Source organism: Gracilinanus agilis, chromosome 4 (genome assembly GCF_016433145.1).
Source record: "Gracilinanus agilis isolate LMUSP501 chromosome 4, AgileGrace, whole genome shotgun sequence".
NCBI lineage: Eukaryota > Metazoa > Chordata > Mammalia > Didelphimorphia > Didelphidae > Gracilinanus > Gracilinanus agilis.
Window position 1 is genome coordinate 94,131,903 of NC_058133.1, and position 25,146 is coordinate 94,157,048.

A 25,146-nucleotide genomic window follows, 5' to 3' on the forward strand; every position below is an offset into this window, starting at 1 on the left:
AGAGAGATAATAAGGAAAATAACATGTACAAAAATATTTATAGCCATGTTCTTTGTGTTGACAAAAAAATTGGAAAATGAGGAGATGCCCATTGATTGGGGAATGGCTGAACAAATTATGGTATCTTTTGGTGATTGAATACTTCTGTGCTGAAAGGAATAATGAACTGGAGGAATTCCATGTGCACTGGAATGACTTCCACAAATTGATGCAGAGTGAAAGGAACAGAACAGGAGAACATTGTACACAGAGACTCATACCCTGTGGTACTATTTAACATAATAGACTTCTCTACTATCAGCAAAGCAATGATCCAGGACAATTCTGAGGGACTTATGAGAAAGAACATTACCCACATCCAGAGAAAGAACTGTGGGAATAAGAAACACAGAAGAAAAACATTTCCTTGATCACATGGTTCGATGGGGATATGATTAGGGATGTAGACTCTAAATGATCACTCTAGTGCAAATATTAATAATATGGAGATAGTTCTTGATCGATGATGCATATGAAATCCAGTTGAATTACTCATTGACTATGGGGTGAGGGAGGGAAGAGAGAGGGGAAGGAGTATGAATCATGTAAACATGGAAAAATATTCTAAATTAATTAAATATTTTTAAATGGGGGAAAATAAATTTAATGTAAACAGAATTATTCATTTTATACCATGTAATACTCTCTATTTCTTTTTTGATCATAAATTCTTCCCTTCTCCAAAAATCTGCCAGCCAAACTATTCTATGTTCCCCTAATTTACTTATATATCACTCTTTATATCTAAATCTTATACTCTTTCTGAATGTATCTTCATATAGGATATGAAATATTTGTCTATACCTAGTTTCTGATATGTTTTCCAATTTTCCCAGCAGTTTTTTGAGAAATAGTGAGTTCTAACCCCAAAGAGGTCTTTGCGTTTATCAATTACCTGGCTACTAAAGGAATTTAGCACTCTATATTTTATATCTAATCTATTGCTTTTATCTACCATTTTATGTCTTAGCCAGTACCATTCTGTTTTGATGATTACTGCTTTAAGTAAAGTTTCAAGATCTGTAAACACTCACCTCTGAAATGTATTTAGTTATATGATTCTCATAAAGTTATTTAACCTTTCGTGCTCTATGTAACTCTCCAAGGCAACAAGTAACAATCTAATGATCTTTTTGCATTTAAATAGGGAATGTTCTTACCTGGAATTTCTCTAAGCTAGTGAAGTCATTTAAGTCCTCATCTCTTATTCTGATTCTACTTTAAATAGTAAAGGATTTTCTGTATTTCTTCAGTGAATCCTAGTTTCTATGTTAATATAGCCTTAAATGTATTTTTTTTCATTTTTTTTAAACCCTTGTACTTCGGTGTATTGCCTCATAGGTGGAAGATTGGTAAGGGTGGGCAATGGGGGTCAAGTGACTTGCCCAGGGTCACACAGCTGGGAATTGGCTGAGGCCGGGTTTGAACCTAGGACCTCCTGTCTCTAGGCCTGACTCTCACTCCACTGAGCTCCCAGCTGCCCCTTAAATGTATTTTTGCTAAAAAAAAACCAAAGTAATTGGACTGGAGAGCTATTAACTAGAAGACTAATCAATAGGACATTTTTTGTTTTTGTTGTTATTTTATTATGCTTGTTTTTTATTTGTTTTTTTTTAATTTGGTTTGTTTGGTTAGTTATTAATTTTTCTTTGTTTTGCTGCCTCTAAGAATACTGAGGTATATCCATTTGGTTGAAAGTAGGCTGTAATATATCTCCAAAGGGGTATGACACAAGAAAAGTTCTATAAAAGATATCACCAAACATATAGAAGCCCCTAAAAGTAGAGAAGAGTTAGGGATGACTGAAAGACAAACTATGAACTCCATTTATATTTATACATCTAATTGAAGATCTGTAGCATGTCTGTAAATCCTTTGAGTGAGGTAGACATAGATAGTATTGTCCCAGTATGAGAAAAATATAGTCTAGTTTTGATATATACAACATCAGAGTGTTATAGGAAAATGTAGGATTTATCCTAGTTAGCAAAAAGCAGACTTTGCCAGGCAAAGCTGGCAGGAGCTGAAAATTGCAAACCTGAAATTCTGGCAGAGGGGACACTTTCACAGAGACTTTGAGCTGGCAGTTTGCTTTGGGATTTGGTTTTAGCAACTGTCTGGTGAACCTTTGGGGTTGTGTGGTATCTCTGAATTTTGGAGCTGTGCTGTGCACATTAACTACAAGATCTTCTAGCAAGACCAAGAACTTTCAGGTTGAGATAGGAGTTTTATCTGTAATTATGGACATACAGGTAATTCCATCTCCCTGACTTCCCTATTGAATTTTTCTTGCCTGGGGCATGGACTGGCTGGTCAGGGTTAAGCCAGTCCTTGCCCCAGGCTGTCTGCTATAGTGTTAGAGATAGATTAGCTATCTCCATCCCTCCAGTCCCTGATTTACCAATAGACCTTAATGGCAGTTACTCCTTCTTACCTCCACTCCCTGTCCTTGTTCATTTATTAAACCCTTTTTACATGAAGCTTCCTTGGTCTTTCTCCTTTCCCAGATACTTTAGTGATATTGTGAGCCCACTGTGAGTTGTGATTTGTGTACCTTGGCTATATTCATCTGTTTTGTTATCCAGCCATTTCCCAGTGTAAGGGGGTAAAAAGGGATTTTGATTGGGTAAATATTAAAAGGTTGGTCTCCAGGGGATTGAACAATTATCATTCCCCAAATAAAGATTAACTTCAAGTTAAAATGATTTTTATAGAAATTTATTTACGAATGAGAAGAGGAAGTAGAAAGGAAATAAGAGAGAGGATAAGATAGGATAAGTAATCTAACACAGTAGGTAATTTGCTCTGATTCCCTAGTTCCATCCAGGTAGATCTAATTAACCCTCAGCCAAGGGAAATCCAGCCTTGATCCCAAGGTTGGGAAGCCAGAGGCCCGAAGGGCCTTGAAGGCAAATGAAGCAAAGACTTCAGTCACAGAGTCTCTATTAAAAGGAAGTTCTTTAAGAGAAGTTCAAGAAGAGTCAGTCTTAACATTCACCCCGTGGAACAGTCTCAACAGCTCTAGACCTCCTCCAAGCCCATTTACAAACCAGAAGAAGGCCCAGCTCACTGAGGTCTCTTTTTAAAGGGGCCTCTTTTGCATCATTTCCTGTGACCTCCTCTTAGTTAATGTGTCCAATCACAACAGACACTTTTCTTAGGACTGCCCAGGAGGCAGTTAGTAAATTCTGATTTGTTACTTTAGCACATGTGGGTTACAGACCACCCAACTTGTGAGTTAAATGGAGATGTTTTCACCTTTTGTGATTAACTCTAAAGATGGGCAGGGTAGATTTAATCTCAGTATCACACCAGCTAGTATGTGTTACCAAAATGTATTTCCTTTAATCTATTACCTCTCCACTGTTCCCCAGTTCAGCTGAGGGACTAATTTAACCCCCATCTGTGCCTTTGTTCCCCTAAATATCCCCCTAATTATTATGTTACCTTTAACAAGAGGATAAATTGACATTGCTGAAATTAAAGAATTAATGAATCTTCCTATTGCTGGCCATGCACTACCCTCTTACTTTTTGACTTGCCATTATTTTCTAGGACCAAGAATGATGAATATTTAAAGACTGGGAGGGACAATACTATTTCTGATGTTCACCCTTCTCCACCTCATTGTAAATTTACTTTCTTATGATTATCAGAGTACCTCTAAAGGTCCTGGGAAGCCACTTCACCATTTTCTACCCAGATGACTCCTGGATTTCATCATTGTCCCTCCCAGTCTTTAAATATTCATCATTCTTGGTCCTAGAAATTAGTCTCTTCAGGTGGCTTCTCTTCTGAAACTCACATTTTCTCAGTCTTCCCTGACTTTGGATTTCATCTTCTCCCCTGACACCTCATGCTAGGTACTACATATTCCCCTTTTCAGTTTCTTTTAATATGTTGTCTTCCCCTATAAAATTGTGAAAGGTTACTTCATATTCCATCAGCAACTCTGGTTTCAACTCCCTTGAAAATCCCTAAACTGGGTATATTCTTGCCACCCTCCTCCCTGATTTTCAGCTTTATTTTGTGTTTTTTTTTCTTTTTTTATTAGACTATAAGTCTCTTGAGTACTAGGATTGTCTTTTTTATTTCTTGTTTGTATCTCCAGTCTTGTTTTGCATTGTGCCTGAGACAAAGAAGGTTCTCAATAAATGTTGATTGAATTGAATTGCTCTTCTTGAAAGCAAGGACATCTTTTGCCTTTCTTTTATGGCCAGTGCTTAACATAGCTCCTAATACATTAAGTTGTTGATTAATAAATGTTAATTTATTAATAAATGATTAGTCATTTTCTCTTCCTGGAAATCTGGGAGACTGTTTTCAAAGGGCATTGGATATATGATATCTGATAGGACATATAGAGATGACAATTTAGCCAATCAAAAATCATTTATCAAATACTTACTATGTTATAGACATTGTGCTAAGAGTGGGATATATAAAAAAGATTTTTTTAAAAAGTTTCTATCATGAGTGTATATTCAAAAGTATAAGAAAACATGTAAAAAACTATGTATCTTTGTGAATATCACGATAAGAGGTGGGTGCTCTGTAGCTATGTAGTTCATGCTTTATATGTTTTAAGCCACATTTCATTTCCATGCCCAGAAAAATTCTGAACCTAGTTATCATGAATTGAAGTTACTCAAGCTTATTGGGAAGAAGAACCATGTTATTTTTGTTCTTATTATAGAGAATATTGATCTTTTGGAATATTGTTCTACATATTCACCAGAGTTTTATTTAAATATACAATATTAGGTTACTGGCTTAAAGAGAGTGAGACCTTGTAGACAACTTAACATTATAGTTCCTTGCTAGATAAAATTTAGGCTGGTACATTAAGAGTGCATTCTTGAAGACAGCTTAACTTGAGTTTATACTTCTATTGTAATGACCCAAGTATTATACTGAAATTCAAAATAGAAAGGAAACCATTTTAGTAGAATATGGATCATTAAACACTTTTCTAATTTCTATAAAAGGAACACCAGTCTTTCATCTAGATATTAAATAATATTTTACTTTAAATGGAGTAAATCTGAATATTATTAACCAATAGGATCAGTGATGATCAATCTCTGCATTATTTTGACATAGATATTTATAAATGATTGTTAATTATTTTAAATCATAATACTAAGCTCCAGGAACAAATTTTCAAATATGATCATGTATAAAGAAAATCTCCTATAAATATAACAAATATAATATATAAATTTTACTCAGAGTACATAGAGTCTTGACAGATGACATGGGCAGTAGAAATTAGGAAAAAATTCACATCATATATTTTGATTAATTATATCTTGTCTTGAAAATCCTTATTATACTCCATGTATAAAAAAAGTATAACTAAATTTAGCATTGAATTTAAAGAATCATGTCACATTAATAACACTGAAATGTACTATTTCTCATTGCCATGTCAAAAGAAGTTATGTAAGTATTTTATGATGACAATTGTTTAACATCTTTTCTGTGAAAAATGGTATCTAATAATATCTTTGTTCTCTAATGTCTATTCTTACATGTGATGCTTTCTTCCTGAGTGGGGAAAATATCTGTGATTTTGGAGTTAGAATAGACATTAGTAATATAATTTAGACCACCCTTTCTCAGTCCTTCTTTTTACTTGTAGGCATATAGGGATTAATTACACATGACTTATGTGTGGCAGATGGTAGGTTAGATTTCTAAGTTTCCTTTCTCTTCCACATATTAGTTTTCATTCCACTATACCATTACTTACTTTTCCAACATAATCTTTATTCTTCTAAACCTCTGTTAGGTTTGCTAAACAAGTGGGTAAAAAAATAATTCAGTAACTAATAAGGAACTTAATTTTATTCAAGTTTACTAAGATGCATAAATGGAAAGTTGGTTGGAGTTCATTCTGGAACATGGGAGTCAGAGAAGCACAGGAGTCTGCGATTATGTTAATTCAAAAAAAACTATAAAGCAGCAGTCATCAAAACAATATGGTACTGGCTAAGATATAGAAGGGAGGATCAGTGGAATAGACTTGGGGTTAATGATGTCAGCAAGACAGTGTATGATAAACCCAAAGAGCCCAACTTTGGGGACATGAATCCACTATTTGACAAAAACTGCTGGGAAATATGGAAAACAATATGGGAAAGATTAGGTTTAGATCAACATCTCATACCCTACACCATGATAAATTCAGAATGGGTGAATGACCTGAATATAAAGAGGGAAACTATAAATAAGTTAAGTGAACACAAAATAGAATACCTGTCAGATCTCTGGGAAAGGAAAGATTTTAAAACCAAGCAAGAGTTAGAGAAAATTACAAAATGTAAATTAAATGATTTTGATTATATCAAGCTAAAAAGCTTTTGTACAAACAAAACAATGTAGTCAAAATCAGAAAGGAAACAACAAATTGGGAAAAAATATTTATAACAAAAAACTCTGACAGGGGTCTAATTACTCAAATATACAAGGAGTTAAAGCAATTGTATAAAAAATCAAGCCACTCCCCAATTGATAAATGGGCAAGAGACATGAATAGGCAATTTTCAGGTAAAGAAATCAAAAGTATCAATAAGCACATGAGAAAGTGTTCCAAATCTCTAATAATTAGAGAAATGCAAATCAAAACAACTCTGAGGTATCACCTCACACCTAGCAGATTGGCTAAAATGAAAGAAGGGGAGAGTAATGAATGTTGAGGGTGATGTGTGTGTGTGTGTGTGTGGGGGCGGGGGGGCTCCGGTCTCCTTGTCCTCGGGGTCATGCGTCCTGGTAGTTCCCGGTCTGCCCTTCTGCCCGAGGTTCCTTCAGCAGTCTTTGGGGCTGCTTCCACTGCTGCGCTCTGGTCTGCACCTGGTCCTCACTGGAGGTCCAAGCCTGGGCTGGAGATAGTGATTCAAGCCTAGGGCACTGCCTTTGCCTGTGCAGATGCTCTTAGGGCCCTGCCTTCACCCCTGCAAAAGGTAGTGAAGGGAGATCTTTATTCACACCTGAGGCGATGCCTTCAGCGCTTGGGAAAGGCTGTGTTTTAGGGGCCTTTGTCCTGGCCCGAGGCGGTGCCTTCACCCACAAGGATGCTCAGGTGCGCACCCCCAGCCACCTGGGGTCCCTCCTCTTGCTGCACACAGGTACAAGCCCCGGGGCTGCCAGTGATTATCTGGTTGTCCCAGTCCTGTTTTCACTCTTGTGCTTTGGAGTTGTGTGAGGTGTGTGGTGTGGAGGGTGGGGGAGGGGCTTCTTCCTCTCGCGGTTTAGTGAGAGCCATTTCACCCCCCCTATAGCGTGGAAATGCCCGGATTCTGCGTGCCTTCAATGCTGCGTCCTGTTGTGGGGTTCCTTCGTTCCTCTGGAATTATTTCCCCTTGAGGGGTCCTGTATGGTTCGGTCAGGAGAGATGGAGCAGCTGCTCCTTACACTGCCGCCATCTTAACTGGAAGTCCACAAGTGAATTCCAGAATGTATATTTAGTGAATAGAAGAGATGACATCAAGGTTGCAAGCCTAAGTGTAGGGGGGGGGGGTGATACTATTGACAAAGATAAGGAAGTTCAGAAAAAAGGAAGACATAGAGAAAGATGATGAGGGAAGTTTCAAACATGTTGAGTCTGAGATATCCAAAAGGCAGTTGATGATGTGAGACTGGATCACAGAAAAGAGCTTAAGACTGGATATATATAAATGAGAATGATTTGCCTATACTTTATAAGGAAACCTATGGAAACTGATGAGATCACCAAGTGAAGTAGTTTGGAACATCAATTCTCATAAAGTGTTTTAAAAATCTCTGGAGATTCCCATGACTTTCAGAGAACTTATGAGGTTAAAACTATTTTCATAATAATGCTGACATTATTATTTAATATGGTAAATATGAATTAATATAACCCTCATAAATGAAAGTTTTTTGGTGTACTCAATAACTTTTTAAGAGTATAAAAGGATCCCAAGACCAAAATGGTTGAGAAACACTGATATAGAAGGATTAGAGAAAAGGGTACAAGAGAGAGGTCTGGGGAAGTGGGGAGACATGTAGAGGTATTCAAAAGGTCCTAGAGGAAGATCTAGGAAAAAAAAATTGAGGAGTAAGTTGTAGAGGCAAATTTTATTTGATTCTAGGAAAATAAACTTTCCATTAATCAGATCTGGCTAAAAGTAAAATGAGTTGTTTCAGGATTTTTTCAATAAATAAAATAAGCAAATTTTATTTTACTTTTGATATGGTTTTAAAAGGGAGACTAAAAAATCACTTGCCATGAACTCAGAAAAAAAAATCTGTTGTTGAGGTATAATATGACTTAGCTAGCCTCTGATATGCCTTCCAAATGTGACTTTCTATGATTCTGTTATTTTGGGATTTCAAAATCTATATCCACAGAAGTACTAGTGAGCCTGCACATTCTGTGAACAATATGAATAAAATACATTGAAATAATAAGTAATCCAATTTAGGAACAAACTTAAAATTCTAGTAACTAAATAGATATATCTTTCATGAATAGTTGGTGAAAGTATTTAACATCTAAATAAACTAAAAATGTTCACTGCTTTAAAAAGATCATTTAATACTTGATCTATGATTGTACATTTAACTCTTGTCTCTTAGGTATAACAATGGGGGAAAAGTTATATTATTTAAGCTGTATTGAAAATAGCTTTAATTTATTATAATCAAGGAAGCATTCCTGCTGTTCGAGCATTATTATAAAGACCAATTCCACATTTTGCATTTTCATTTCTAATTCTTAGGGGAATAAGGAACCAGTATTGTTTGGTGAATGCATTGTGTTAACATTGAATAGCACATACTATCACTAAATTATGCTGTGGCAATATAAATAAATCCCATAATTCAATAGACGGAGCCAAATATACAAGTGCTCTGCAAAGGTGTTCCTGAAAGTGGCAGTGCTATATGAAAATGTCCATGTCACATAAATATTTTTATATCATATGCTTCTTGAGCTTAAGCATTAAAGTTCCTATTTTTCTATTCATGAAGTGCTGCTTATTTTCCCTAAAAGCAAGACAGATCTTAAAGTTTAAAAAATGGATATCATCCTTAGATTAATCTTTGTTTTTAATATTATTGTTCATTTTTATGCCAGATACCTTTTAAAACATTTTTAATTTTTATTTTCTGATATTTTATTGTCATATTCTGTCTCTCCCTACCACCATTCCTCCATCCCAGATTTTTTTTCATCACAAAAAGAATTGCTATAAATATTTTTTGTACAGGTTAAGTTATTTTTCCATGTCTTTAATCTCTTTGGTACATAGATATAGTGGTGGTATTACTGAATCAAAGGGTGTGCACAGTTTGAGGCTTTTTAAAGTATGGCTCCAGTTTGCTCTCTAAAATATTAGTATCATTTTGAAATTACATCAGTAGTGTATTGGTGCCCCAATTTTTCCAAACCCACTTCAACATCTATCATTTTCCATGTTTGTCATGTTAGCCAGTCTAATGCCTGTGAGGTGGTACCTCAGAATTGTTTTGATATGCATTTCACTAATCAGTAGTGATTTGGAGTATTGTTTTTTTCTAATGACTAAAGAGCTTTAATTTCTATATTTGAAAATTACCTGTTTATATCCTTTGGTCATTTGTCATTTGGGAAAGTGCTTAGTTCAACATTAATCTTTAAAGAGGCTCTACTTGTTGCCTCATAGGATGATACATGGTGTCCTAGGTTGGATAATTTAGTTATGGTATATAGATAGTTATTTATCTAAGTCAGTTTCTTTGTGATTTATTTTAGATATTGGAATGAAATATGAAACTGGTAGGTCATTGAACAGATTTTTTAAAAAGCAAGAGAGGTGAAGGAAAAAGTATCTATATAGTGCCTACAATGTGCCAGCAGGTCCTGTGCTATGCACTTTTTTTTAAACGAATATATTATTTAATTCTCATACCAACTCGTTGAGATAGGTGCTTTTATTTTCCCCATTTTATAGTTGAGAAACTAAGGCAAATTGAAGTTAAATTACTTATCCGAGGTCAAACAGATCATAAATGTCTGAAATCACATTTGAACTCATGGTTAGAAATTTATTTTCAGTGCCACCTGTTCACTACCACACACTTATGTTCCTTATCCTACTAGTCAATACTTTATTTACCCTCCATGGGCTCATTAGAATGTGGAGTGGGTTCACAAAATCTTTGTCCCATAAGATACCCCCCGAAGGGACTATTCTTCTCTGTTGGACAATTAATTAATTTCCACTTTCTTCTTTTGCCTCCAAACAACATCTCCCTTTAGTCCTACCAGCTCTGCCTACTGAGGACTTGTACAATGACCACAGAGAGTCTTACTTTCAGCAGTGTTGAAAGACTAATCAATTCTAGAATTTGGTAAGTGGTGAAACTGCTTTTGACCACTTCCACTTGGAACTGTCTTATTTTCCCCTAGTTTGAAAATCCACATATTTGCCTTCTACCTACTGGCCACTGCAATGAAAACAATATTTCTTCTTGATTCCCTCTGGCCACTCCACCTGGGGCTACTTACTGCCTTTTGATAAGTTCCACCATATTTCATGTCCTTGCGCAATACCTGCTTGCCATTGCCACTGGGGGCCATATCTATGATGAATATTCTCTGGTTTCAGACACTGGGACTTATCACTGTCTTTTGGCTCTTACCAGAAAGTCCTGCCTTTCTGTCTACTGACTTCTATGTACTGCTATGGCTTCACATTTCTTCCTGCTGCCCACTGGATGATGCCAATGGGGTCTGTCTCCTCACATGTTGCCTCTGGTCATTGATTTGGCAATGTGAGCCACTGACCACTCTGTAAGGATCAACTACTCCTTTCCACTGCCAAGACTTAATTACTTCCTCAGGATCCAACACAGTGCTTTTGTTCAGGTGCAAGGCAACACCTGATACCAGCCTTTCACTCTGTTAACCTGTAGTGGGCCAAGCACCGGTCCTTCCATCTCATGTTTGGGCTCCATGCTTCCCATCCCCTCCCCAATCCAAGATGGAATATTATCATTGACCTAACATCTATTGCAGTACCATTGCCGGCAACTTACTCTGTCTGTATCCCACCCCATTCTTACACTGACACTGTTCCCCTATGTTGATCTGAGCATTGCCTCCAGATTTGGGGGCATCATATCTCAATCTAGGCCAGATTCTATCTTTCTCATGAATATTTTTGTCATGGAGCTGTTGCTCTGCTTTCTTGCACTTGAAAGAAATGCTGGGAATCTTCCTACTGCAAGGGACTAAGTGCACTTCTGTGCTGAGGTGGGAATCAGCAAGCAAGGTTGTCACTAATGTGACTATTGCTTCACAGCTCATGTCAGGAATGACTACACAGAATTTTAACTCCAAAGGATTCTGGTCAGTATTGCCAAGGCTTGGATCTGCCTTCCTGTAAATAGTCATCCTCTTCCTTGCAGAAAATTCTTCTTTCTGCCAACCACTCATTCTCCAAAAGCTTCAACAACTCTTGAAAATTCAGTTTTTAAGGAAGATCAACAACACTAGCAATGTCCACCTCATAAAGATATCAAATTCAATAAAAGACACAAAGCCAGAGATTTCCTTAGGAAAGTATTTGTGTTCTCTCTGACATGTACAAGTATACATTTAGGCATTGGTTAGGGCAGAAAGGTAACTGGGGACTGAATTCTGCAGAAGCCCCTTGTGAAAACGAAAGGGAGAAAAAGAAAGCAAAAGTGTGTGTGTGTGTGTGTGTGTGTGTAAGAGAGAGAGAGAGAGACAGAGAGAGAGAAAGAGAGAGAGACAGAGAGAGACAGAGACAGAGAGACAGAGACAGAGAAAGAGAAAGAGAGATAGAAACAGAGACAGAAAGAGAGAGGCAGAGAGACAGAGAGAGAAAGAGAGAAAGAGACAGAGAAAGACACAGAGAGAGAGAAAGACAGAGAAAGAGACAGAGAGAGAGGGGGTGGGAATTATACTTCAGATTATAGGTAGGAAGTAAATGGAAACATTCACAGTAATGCCACCATGGCACTCCACCAGACTGCTGTAAGCAAATGAACTAGGGGACAACTGACAGATTTTTCATACAACCAATTCAAAAAATGTTTTTGGGTTCTTGTAGAGAATTTGATACTGTCCTTTTTAGTGCTTGTACAACAGAGTAACAACAAAGTCCATGTGACATAATTACTGTCTGTGTCTCAAACGTAAAATTAAAAAAATAATCAAGCAAACAAAACCTTTTAGACATGTCTTGGGATTTCTTCAGCACAACTGATAAATAACAAAATTGATAAACAGCAAAATGATAAACAAAAAGTACCAAAGACCTCTTATTTTTTCACTTTTGCAGTCCTTCATGATATCTCACTAAATGGTTGGCTATGACTATAAATGAATAAAGATTGCATGTTAAACTACATGATAATTTCTAAATATCATTATTAAAAGGAAAGCAGTCTTTTCTCCATTCTCAAACATAAAGCTTCTTTAAGACTGGGATGGTCTTTCTTTTGGAAGCCCTCTAATGAAATATTTATTTGAAAACAAAATGAGCTTTAGCAATATAATTTTAATATAATACAATTTTAGCAATAGCATCTAGTCTCAGCAAAGGGATAACACATTTTATTCTTCTCTATTTGTCCATTTCTAGTAAAAGAAAAATCCATTTTTAATTCCCACCTGTCTGCCTTGAAAGTTTTAAGGAAATTCCCTCATGCAATAATTCTTAACCTTTTCAGATGTTATACACACCTTTGACAAAATGGATATGGAATTGGAGTGCTTTTCAAAATAATAGCATTAAATGAATAAAATAAAATGCATAGGATTTCAAAGGAAACCCATTATAATTTCAATACAGTAATACAAATGTTACTATTTTATAGAGTAGTATATTGGCTTTACTATTACACTAAATAAGATAATACATTAAAAATTTAAGGAAGTTAATATTAAATTTTATTTTATTTTGAAGTCACATAAGTGTGAAGGCTGATAATGTGGAAACATGCCTATGTAAAAAGTAACAAGAGACTTGCACTTTATGCACTAATGCAATAATATCAGATGTATTATTTTTATGAAAAAGCTAGATGCCACTGGCCTTGGAGTTTGTATTTTCTGGAAAATTCTAAACACATAAAAGGTTTCTTTTGTATCTTACTATGTTCATTAATGAAAGCTAATGCACAATAAACCAAATTTGACATAATCTTCCATATTCTTTATCTTAATTAAGATCTCAACTTAAACTGCTCCATAAAATAGGAAATGCACTAAAATAAGTAAAAATATTTTATTTGATATTTTTGAAATGTTTTTGCATGACTTTATGCGATTTGTTTAAATTAATGCATAATAAAGGAATGTGTTTTAAAAGTAACCAAAGGTTAAGGTATTAAATAAATCTGTAAAACCAAAGAAGCAAAAATGGAAGTATTTGTTATTTCCCAAATTATCAACATATTTAGTGACCTTTACTCCTCTATTTAAACATGAAGATTGTAAAAGTATCTCAAGAGATCTGCCCTTCATGGAATTTAACTGTTATTGTATGTAGAACTGTATTGCTTTCTATATTTTCCTAGAAAGTATTCCCATTATTGATCTCCACGTTTTCTTAACTGTTATTTTTTTAAATCTGTGGTATTTTCATGAACACCCTTCCTACAACATACTATAAATACATGCCTCTACATCACAAAGTGTATGAAAAGGGAGAGCAAGAGAAAACAAAAGGAAGAAACTCTCTTCTGAAATTACTTTTGATATTCTGTATGGGCCAAACAAATTCACAATCTGTTAGTAATAATGTTATTTTAAGTAACACAATTCATTACCTCAACTATTAGACAGGTATGAATTTTTCTAGCAAAAATTAATGATATCAACACCTACCTATGTTAGAAAATAGTTTATATGCTTTATGAAAAGTTAAGAATTCTCATCTGAGTTGCTTAGATGGATTTGAAAAATTTTAAAAGATTACAAAAATTGTACCCTCTTCCACTTGTTCAACAATATAAGGGATACTGAAAAACACAATGTCTGGATCACTCATGAAAAGGTGCAATTTTACCTTTTATTAATCATCTATGTCTCAAGGGTATGTATGGATAAAAAGATTGCTGTCATGTACAGTTTAATAGCATATATAGTAACTAGAAATTTAGATATACTAATGAAGAAAGGCTATATTTCATGACATCTACAAAACTATAATGTAATATTTAATGCAACATTGATTACAAAATCACAAGAACTAATTAGCTTATCTAAATGAAATATTTGAAGGACATGAAATTTTAAAAATAAAATTCTAAATAAAATTTACAAATATCTGCATGTAAACACATGTATTATTATCTATTCAATACTTGCATATATATATTTATACATTTATATGCACACATATCCATGAATACTTATACCCAAATGTACAGGAGTACATATATACGTACACACACCACATACACAAAATCCTCAAAGCATGGGTACTCTGAAATCTAACCGTAGACTCTCAGAACAATAGACTCTCACCTTTACCTCCTCAATAGTAGAAGAATTTGAATTTGACTTAAATTAACAGATGGGAATGCATAAACTGGTGAATCCAATTTATACTTTACTGAAATTTTCTTCAGGGTACAATTCTTGGGTTCACAGAGCATTGAAAGCATTGGTTTCTATTGTTGAATGATCACTTGTATTTTATTCTCTAATAACTCATGGATAGGAAGCTCCTCACTATAAAAATAACAACAACAAAAAACCATCTCTACAGACATCATCAGAAGTACCAGCAGAAGGAGAAAGGCCGATCTCCATTAATCTCCATCTGTTTTACTCATCCTCTACTTCAGTGATTCCCAAAGTGGGGGCCAGTGATCCAGGGGTGCGGTGATGGCCACAGGTGCATTTATCTTTTGTATTAATTGCTATTAAATTTAAAAAAATAATTTTCAGGGGGCTAAGTAATATTTTTTTTTCTGGAAAGGGGGTTGTAGGCCAAAAAAGTTTGGGAACCACTGCTCTACTTTAAGGAAATCATTTCTGTTCTGATCATGAATCACTCTGCATAGGTCTGACTCAGGGTATCTCTTGGTAGTTTATTTTTCATATTGTAATGAAATGAGATAATTTTTAGTCATTCAATTGTAAGCAAAAAGATAATTACTTAGCCATATTAGGAAAAAAATATTCAGCATATATAGGCATCAAGAATACTGTGACATTCAAGTTGAGTCAGTTAAAGGAAGATATCTTTCTTTTATTTAAAAAGTAATCATTTATTTTATTTTAAACATATAAAATGCATATGATTTACTATAAATATGTAATAAATAATAATGAATATGCTTATCAAAGAGAAAATAATTCTCACATTAGCTATGTCCAAAAATTTTTGTCTCATTTTTTGACCCTCCCTCCCACTCCTCTCCCCTCATCCCACCACTTATCTGTCCCCAAGAAGGCAGTGTGGGAAGGGAATTTCCCTCCCCATTATGTCACTTTGTTTGACATCATCAATCAGTGACTTAGAAGTTGTTTACCATTGAGATGTGCCCATATAGACAAACCTTCAGAGAAAAGAAGCTGAAACCAATGAAACGGGAAGCTGAAACCAACACAAAGGGAAACTGATCCCACAGGTATTGCCCCCCGGTGGTGCAAGTCAAATTAAGGAACTACGATTGGTTCCTGAGATGTGACATAGGACAGCTAGTGGGTGGAGAAAAGATCTTATAAGGCAAGACCAAGGAACTGTTTATCTCTCTCTCTCTCTCTCTCTCTCTCTCCCCCCTTCCTGGCTGGAGCTTGGAACCTAAAGAAACCCTTGTTGGTGAGCTTCAAACCATCAAATGGCAAATAGGGTATTTAGCTAATTTACTCTCTACATCTGTCCTACATTTTACTCTCCTTACTATCACTACTACTTTGATATAATAAAGCAACTAAAGCTACTAGCAGCCTCATGATTTAATTTTAACTATTACAGCAGATAATATGATATAGGATGTACAAATGTTGTCACAGAAAATGTATTTCCCTATTCATCATATTGTGTAAAAAGACACATATTTTATATTATTGAAAAATTCATGGAGCAATAAAGCAAAGGATGGTCATTTTAATCTGCATTCGGACTCCATTCCTTCTACAGCTGTGGCTATCTCTTTTTACCATGAGTTCTTTGGAGATGTCCTGGATCCTTGCCTTGTTGATAATAGTTGTCATTCACGGGATGACACTTTTTGAGTTGTCCATTGGGAATTTGAGACATAGGTTGTCAAGAAGCTATTTTAGCAACCCAAATCTTTAGTACATTGTGCAAATCAAGACTTGAAGATGACGTCAGTACTTTAAAAGAATAGTCTAATTTGTATAAAAGGGGAAATGAAATAGAATATTGCTCCTACCACACAATGTATTGGAGAACATAATTTCAACAAATCAGGTGTGTGTTTGTGTGTGACAGTATGAACAATAAAAAATATTTCTTATCTTTTTGAGGACAAGTAGATAGAACAAATCATTCCTCAATATTTATGTTGATCAACATTCCATTTTACTTTGAATTGCAAGAAAACTAGGTGCATATCCTTGTAACATTCCAGAATTTGGCCCAAACTGGATTAAAATATAATTTGGAAGTAGATAACTAACTCAATAAAAGTATATATGATGACATTACATTTTTGCAACAAATTCAATATGTAGCCGTTGGTGTCATTAGGTGCAGGTTAGTAACCCCCGCTTCTATTTGAATTAAACACCACTGCTTTACAAAATCCCTGACATGTGATAATTTTGCTTCTGCATAAGGTCACAAAATATGAATTCTTTACTTCTTTCTTTTTCTCTCTGATACTGGCTTATATATGAATGAAAGTTGGCATAACAAAATGGGAAGACTTTGAATCAAAGAACCTAGACTCCGACCATTCTTTTACTTCTTGCTGCTTCTATGATGTTAGGCAAATAACTTCATTAGGTCTCATTTTCCTCATATGTGATATGAAGTGACTGGACTATGTAACTTCTAAGGTCCTTTCTGGCTCTTTTTATCCATTAATGAGCCATTTAGAACATCCAATAACGCTCTAGAACTACAAAATTTAAAAAGTACTGATTAACTTTTTCAGCAGTATTTTAGCTGGGATTAAAAACCCACCCTCATTCCTACCATAAACTTCTTGAAGTTCATATAACAGTGGGGGCAGAGTTCTGTAGCTATGGTACCTCCTTTATACTTCTCCTTCTCTTGACCCTCTCTCAAAAAAAGGCTTTATTACTTGCTCCCTGCCATTGATTGTTTTTATAGTGCTTTCCTGAGAACTAATTTTTCTAGTAACATTTTGGTTGTTCCTTCATTTATATTGCATTACAATTACAATCATATATATATATGTATATATATATTATGATTTCTACAATAAATATTTTTATATTACAATTGATCAGAATTATAGGTTCCAGTTTACTCACAAGAAGAGCAATAGTTTTCATGAATATAAGGCAGTGAGAAGCATCTTTCTTCACTTAAGGTTTTGGTAGTTGTTCATTTCTCAGTTTGACATTTTATGAGGTCATTTCCCCTCTTTAAGAAAAAGACACTTTATAGAGAGGAAAAAGAAGTGGAGAATTAGCAAATTAAATGGAAATTGGATAATCTAATAAACCAATGCATCTATAGATATAGCACCTGCATTTGCATTTTGCCTTTACTTGTGCCCTCACATAAACTACCTTAGCTTTTTGGTCCTCAGTTTCTTTACTCTTAAATGACAAGGTTGAAATTAATGACTTCAAAACCCCTTCCACTTCTCAATCCAAAAAACATTTACATAAATTCAGTACTGGTAGGGTTCAAGGCCAGAAAATTCATCCTTGGCCTTTTCCCCTTCCAAGTAATTAGAATTCTAAAAGAATAGTCAGATAGTGTTATGATCCTTTTGGGAAAATCTCATAATTACCAAGGGAGTAAAGACATTCATTTTGATATATTCACACTTTACACAATGTACACTCTTATTTTTAAGGTGAAATACACCAAATTGAACTCTTCTAAAAATTAAGTTTATGGCTTGTATTTTCAATCTCCAATCTATTCTGATTTACATATTTTTAGTGCCTTCATGCCTACATTTGTGAATGGGAGTATGCCTGAAAAAAAAAAGCGTGGATATTTGTTTTCCTGGAAAGTGGTAAAGTACACAAAAGATTTTGATGAGGAAGTCATTTCTTCCAGCATGTTAAATGTAGAGAAATCATTCACAATTTTATCACAGGAACCAAATGTTAGGAGTATTGAAAGAATCAACAATAGGACACAGGAATGAAAAATATGTTTTGAGACATCAGCTCAAATCTGACATCAGTACTAGTCAGGTAAGTGAAGGATGGAATTAGAAAATATATACTGGAATAATTATATTCATTTCCTAAGTAAATAGATAAATAAAGTTAATTTTGCATTAGTTTATATAGACCCATTAAAGGGTAAATTGATAATATGAAATTGAAAAGAGTTAAATTTTACATTATAGACAATTAAATTTTCAGATATGTATTTATTGTAATATGATTTTCAAAATTGATTAAATTGGCTAAAATTATTATTAATTCTTTAAGTGTCCAAGATTCCATAAGTTTGGGCATTCTTCCAACTACCACAGATGGGAAGTCCTTGGACAACTCAGTAATAATCAAACTCAATTCACTCTTATTCTCCTCACCCCATTTATTCTTTTTTGGAGAAGATATCATCTTCTGCTATCAAATTATAATTATATGTCCCAAACTCGGCCAAGTACAGTGTCATGTATCATTTCAAATTAGCCCCATGTTTAGAATGTCTTCTCTGTCTTGTTACCTATACTTTATATGCAAGTACATAAATATTTCAGTATAAAGTCATGGAATATTCAGTTTAAAATGAACAAATATAAATAGCATTTAATCATTTGACATATTAGATAACTGAGACAGAGAGGTAAATAAATTTTCCCACAATCATACAGGAAATAAGTAGCAGTTAGAATTCCAAATCTGCCTCAGACATATACTGGCTTTATGATCTTGGGCAAGTCACTTAACTCCTATTTGCTTCAGTACCTCATCTGTAAAATGGGGGTACACTGGATATGGGAATGGCAAACCATTTTAGTATCTTTACCAAGAAATCCCTATCTAATCTCTTACTACTACACTGAGTAGTCATAAGTTTAATTTCTCATTCTTTTCCTCGACTATCTCCTTAATTAATGATTCCCTCTTCTGCTCTTCTCTTTATTTTTATTAGGTATTATGCTGAGTAATGAGGGAAACAAAAGAAGGCAAAAATAAGGTGTTGGCCTTCAATGATTTCAATGATGGGGAAGAAACCATGCAAGCATTTATACTCCAAAAAATATGCTGAAAGTACTCCTGGAAGCAAAGTCCTAGCATTGGAGAGTACAGGAAAAAACCTCATGCAAAAGGTGGGATTTGAGCTGTATTGAAGGAAGTCAGATAATCTGAGATACTATTCTCTGTGGTCCCAATATTGCCAGATAATTTTAGAATACATTTCATGATCTTCTACAATTCTCAATATATTCATATGTATGCCTATACATTTCTGCATGTTCTAAATTCTGGAGTCACATACTATATCACTCTGCTTCTTCTGTAATTTCCACTAGCATTATAAGTCTTTACTCTCTCATTTATTTCCTCAGGCTTTTCATATTCTTTAGCTTTTAGCCACGGCTATGCAACAAATTACTGAGAATGCAAGAATGCACTAACATGAGATCAAACATTTTTAGTGAATAGAAGAATATGCTTGCAAAATAGTTTTTTTTTTTGCTCTGGTAACATTTTTGAGATAAGCATTGCTGTGAATATTTTGAAGAAGACATTTGCTTTTATGACTCACATGAGCATATTTCATTTGGCTATTGCTTCTCCTCTGTTGGAGTTAAATTTAATCTACATTTTCTATCTCTTCCTATATACTCCAGTTCTAAAATATGTCCTAAAATGCCTAGAATGAATTCTGTTAAATTTGTCATGTCTCTACCTATTGATATTCTCCTATTTAATTGAAGTTTAGTTCTATATTGTTGTTCCTTACCACTTTAACAGAAGTGAACTCTGAACCCCATAATCTCATTCACTTTTTTTTCTGCTGAACTATTTCTACACAACTATCATATTTTATTTTTATTGTAATCATTTCATCTACCAGTATGACTTTGTTCCTTACAATATTGTAGTTTTTTAAACTTATGTCATATATGTTTCATCCTTTAATTTTATTGGCATGTTTTATTTTTATATTATATTCACTTCTTATCAGTCCTTAAGAAGTTTATTGTAAGAAATTAAAATAGTTAAGTAAAACTAATAAAATAATGATTGCATCTGAAAATTCATTCAATACTACATATCCATATGCTCAATTCTCTCTCTCCAATAGAAATAGCAAAAATATATTTTATCTCTTTACTAACTCTATTGTTAAAAGAGAAAGAAAAACAAATTTCTTATGTATATTATGTCTATACGCATGTGTGTAATAAAACGTTCTATTAGAAAGGTGACAGATTAAGAGTGCCAATTATATATATATACATATATATGTATATATATGTACAATGTGCATATATATATTTCATTTTCTAATGTTTATGTTTCAAACATACATGCCTATTTTCTCACAATACCTTCAAAAATCATTATTTTTCTTTTTTGTTATCTTTGATATTCTAATGAGAGAGAGAGTCTCTCAGAATTGCTTTAGCTTGCATTTTTTCTAATTAATGGAAGTGAATAGATTACTGGACCTGGACTCAGAAACGCTCAACTTAATGAGATCAAATCTAGCCTCAGATACTTACTAGCTATGTGACTCAAGCAAGTTACAAACCCACCTGTCTCAGTTTGCTTATCTATAAAATGAACAGGAAAAGAAAACGGCAAACCATTCTAGTGACTGTACAAAGAAAACTTGAAATGGGATTTTGAAGACTCATACACAACTGAAAATGACACAACAACAAAAATATTAACATAATTTGAAGCACTTAAAAAATAAAGCTACAAAATGCCTGTTTTTCTTCCTACAAGAACTGTTTGTTCATACCCTTAGATAATTTACCAATTGAAGAATAACTCATTCTTATAAATTTCAATCAGTAATGTATCTTTATGAGAGAGGCTTGCTGCAAAGATTTCCCCCAGTCAATTGTTTCTCTTTTAATTTTAGCTTTATTAGATTTGCTTATACAGAAAACTTTTAAATTTTATGTAGGCAAAAATGTTTACTTTTTCTACTATGATCCTCTCAATCCCATGACTAACCAAGAAATCTCCTTCTGTCCATAAATCTTATAAATATTTGTTTCCCTATGTTTCTCTTATTTATTTATGATGTTGCATCATTTGTATGTCAGATGTCCATCTTTGGAGCTTATATTTATATATAAAGAGGAAATGGTTGTATCAGGTCTAATTTCTTTCAAACAGCAGTCCAAAATTCCTGGTAGTTTTTGTTAAACAGTTAACCTTTATTCTAGTAATTAAGGATCTTTGTGTTTAATAAGTAATAGGGTTTTAGATATTTTTCCATTATATATTATTTACATAAATGTACTCCTGATCAAATTTTCAGTTTTTTAACAAATACTAAATAATTATAATAAGTATTGCTTTGTTTGTGATCTGACATTGTTCTCATTTCTTTGTATTATTCCTTTTAATATCCTTAGCCAATTTTTACTTCACTATTATTATTAAATTATAAATTCATAATTCTGAAGATTATTTTTAAAGTAATTAGGTATCTATAATACTTGAGATACTTAAGATATTTAAACTATTAAAGATAGCTAAAGTAATTAAAATACTTAAGAACTTTTATCACTATTACAGCAATGGATAGACATATATTTACACACATAGAAAGAAGAAAGGAAACTAAATAAGATGTGTTGGTATCAAAACAAAACAAAACAAAACAAAAACAAAAACAAAGAATAGGAAAGGGGAACACATGTGAAGTAGAAATAAGGAAAGATAGGAGGGGGTTAGTAATAATTAAGAGTTGCATAAGAGGCAAATACAGTGGAAGAGAAGATTGGGAATAGCAGTGGGCTATTCTTGAACTTTACTGTCGTTAGAATTAGATCTGTAAAGATGCAACACAAGTCAGGACATTTTGGAATTTGGCAGTTGGAACACTGAGGAAGTAGGACCAGTGACCATTGGTGGAAGAGCGAAGGCTTCTGAGACAGAAGAGCCAGAAGGAGCATCTTTGGAGGGAAGCCAAGGGGGAAGGAGGTTGTATTTTGGCTGTGAGACCCTCTGAAGTGAGCCCTGGAGGTTTTTTTCATCAGACTTTCTAAGAATTGCAGTTACTCTTGATTTATACTTCTTTTTGCTATCCATTTTCTAATTTCAAAGTTTGTTTTGTGTATAACTAATCCCACCTTGTATCTACTCTACCGCATATTCCTTTTCCCACAAACATCTCCAATCACTCTTCTTGTGTTTTGTAAAGATTAAATTAATATAAAATAATTATTATATTTTATAAATTTTATTAATAATGACTAAAAGAAAAAAAGAAAAGGAAAAGCTAGAGTAGAAAGGGTGCTAACCCAGCCGTGGTGGCAAAAAAAAGAGAAAGAGGGTGCAGCTTACAGCAAACTTATAAACAACACATGAAGACAGAAATGTGGGAGACACATGGAAAGAGATGCTCAGAGATGAAGTCCAAACATTCAAGAATTTCAAGAAAAAATTCACCCTTATAAAATTGCTTCTCATTGTTCATTATAACTTTTTTTTTCCTTTTGACTCCCATAATTCTATCTCATAATGTCTTTTAAATTTTATTTTTTTTTAGTTAATAATGTTTGGACTTCCAGGTTAAGATGGCAGCAGAGTAAAAAGCAGCTGCTTAAACTCTCCTAATCCACACATATAGGACTCCTCAAAAGGATATAAAAATAAATCCAGATGAACAAAGAGACCCCACAACAGGGCACAGCATTTAAGATACGTGGGATCGAGGCATTTCCATACTATAAGAGGATGAAATAGCTCTCACTAAAACGCTACCCCCCATACCACCTACAGACACACAAGCATTAAAGCAATTTTGGAGCATCCATTAAGTCCTTGGCAGCTACCTGGCATCACCAGGGCCTGCTCCTGAGAGCAGCAAAACTTAAGACCACAAGAGGCTAAAGAACCGGACATTGAACACAGACCTTGAGCACAGGCTTGGACATAGGTACAGAGGTGAATCCCAAACACAGACAGGGACCTTGGGTGGGGACCTAGTGCAGAGGGATGCGTGACTGTGGAAGCAGCACCCTGAGACTATTAAAGGAGCTTTGGTCACAGGAACAAGCAAGGGGACCACCAAGAGGCTTGACCCTGAGAACAACTAGACCTGAGACCTCAGGAGCCTAAAGAGTACAGACAGACCCTGGGCATGAGGATAAAGCTAAGAGGGCACTGGGATAACAATGGCAAGCCAGAAACAAGAACCCTGGAAGAGAAAGATCAAGAAGAAATCTTTAACACTCTACAACTTTTACACAGAAAAAAATCCAGACAACAGAGCAAACAGCAGAGGTTAACAAATAAGTAACAATATTCAAACCTTCCCAAAAAATTAAAATGGGTCACAAGGTCTTGAAGATTTCAAATCTGAGATTTTGAGAAAGATGGAAGGGATATAGCAAGAAAATACAGGTTAAGAGGCAAAATTTCATAATTGGAAAGTGAGGCTCAGCAATCAAATGAATTGATAAGCAAATAGAAGACCAGAAATGACCAGCTAGAAGCCTTGAAGAACCAAACAGACTAGATTGAAAAAGAAAACCAAAGGATTATAGCCAAAAACCAGTCTCTAAAGGCTAGAATTGGGCAATTCAAAAAAGATGCCCCCAAATCAAAAGAATTAACAAGCAAATTGGAGAAGAAAATCAAACACCAAGAAAACAGGATAGACCAAACTGAAAAGGAAAATCAAAAGAATATAGCTGGAAACCAGTCTCTAAAGATAAGAATTGGGCAAGTAGAAGCCAAAGATATCTCAAGACAACAAGAACAAATAATGCAAAGTCAAAAGACTGATAAAATAGAAGGAAACATGAAATATCTCAATGAGAAATTGACAGATCAAGAAAACAGGTCTAGAAGAGACAATTGGAGAATCATTGGTATTCCTAAAAAAGCAGAAATTAATAGAAATTTGGACTCCATACTAAAAGAAATAATTCAGCAAGACTGCCCTGAAATTCTACAACAAGAGGGCAATATAGACATTGAAAGGATCCATAGATCACCCTCTACACTATACCCTTAAAAGACAACCCCCCGGAATATAATAGCCAAATTCAAGAGCTTTCAAGTAAAAGAAAAAAATGTACAAGAAGCCAGAAAGAGACAATTCAGATATCAAGGAGCACCAATCAGGATCACACAGCATCTGGCAGCCTCCAAACTACAGGACTGAAAAGGCTTGGAATATGATATTCAGAAAGGCAAGAGAACTTGTTCTACAACCAAGGATCACCTACCCATCAAAAATGACTATATACCTCCAGTGGAAAATATGGGCATTCAACAAGATAGAAGATTTCCAAGTATTTGCACAGAAAAGACTAGGACTAAATGGAAAGTATGATATCCAACCACAAACACCAAGAGAAACATGAAAAGGTAAATAAGAAACAGTGGGGAAAGAAAGAAAACTAAGTTTTAAATTTACCTCTTTAAGGGCTTCAATAAGATCTAATTATTCATATTCTTATATGGAGAAATGGTATGTGTAATTCTCTGTAGTGAACTCTAATCACTATTATAGTATCCACTATGATAGTAATTAGAAGAATTATTTACAGGGAGAGGTTGAAATACTAAATGGTCTAAGATGATATGGAGTTGGGTAGGAAAGATGGGGTTGAATAGTAGATGGCACCAAGAGAAACTAGAATGAATAAGAAAAATGGGATATTCTATTACACACAAAGAGGGCATGGGAAGGGGAGGGATGAATACTATTATAAGAAGGAGAGAAAGAGAGCATTAAGAGGTACTATTTAAACATTACTCTGAGTGTATTTAACCCT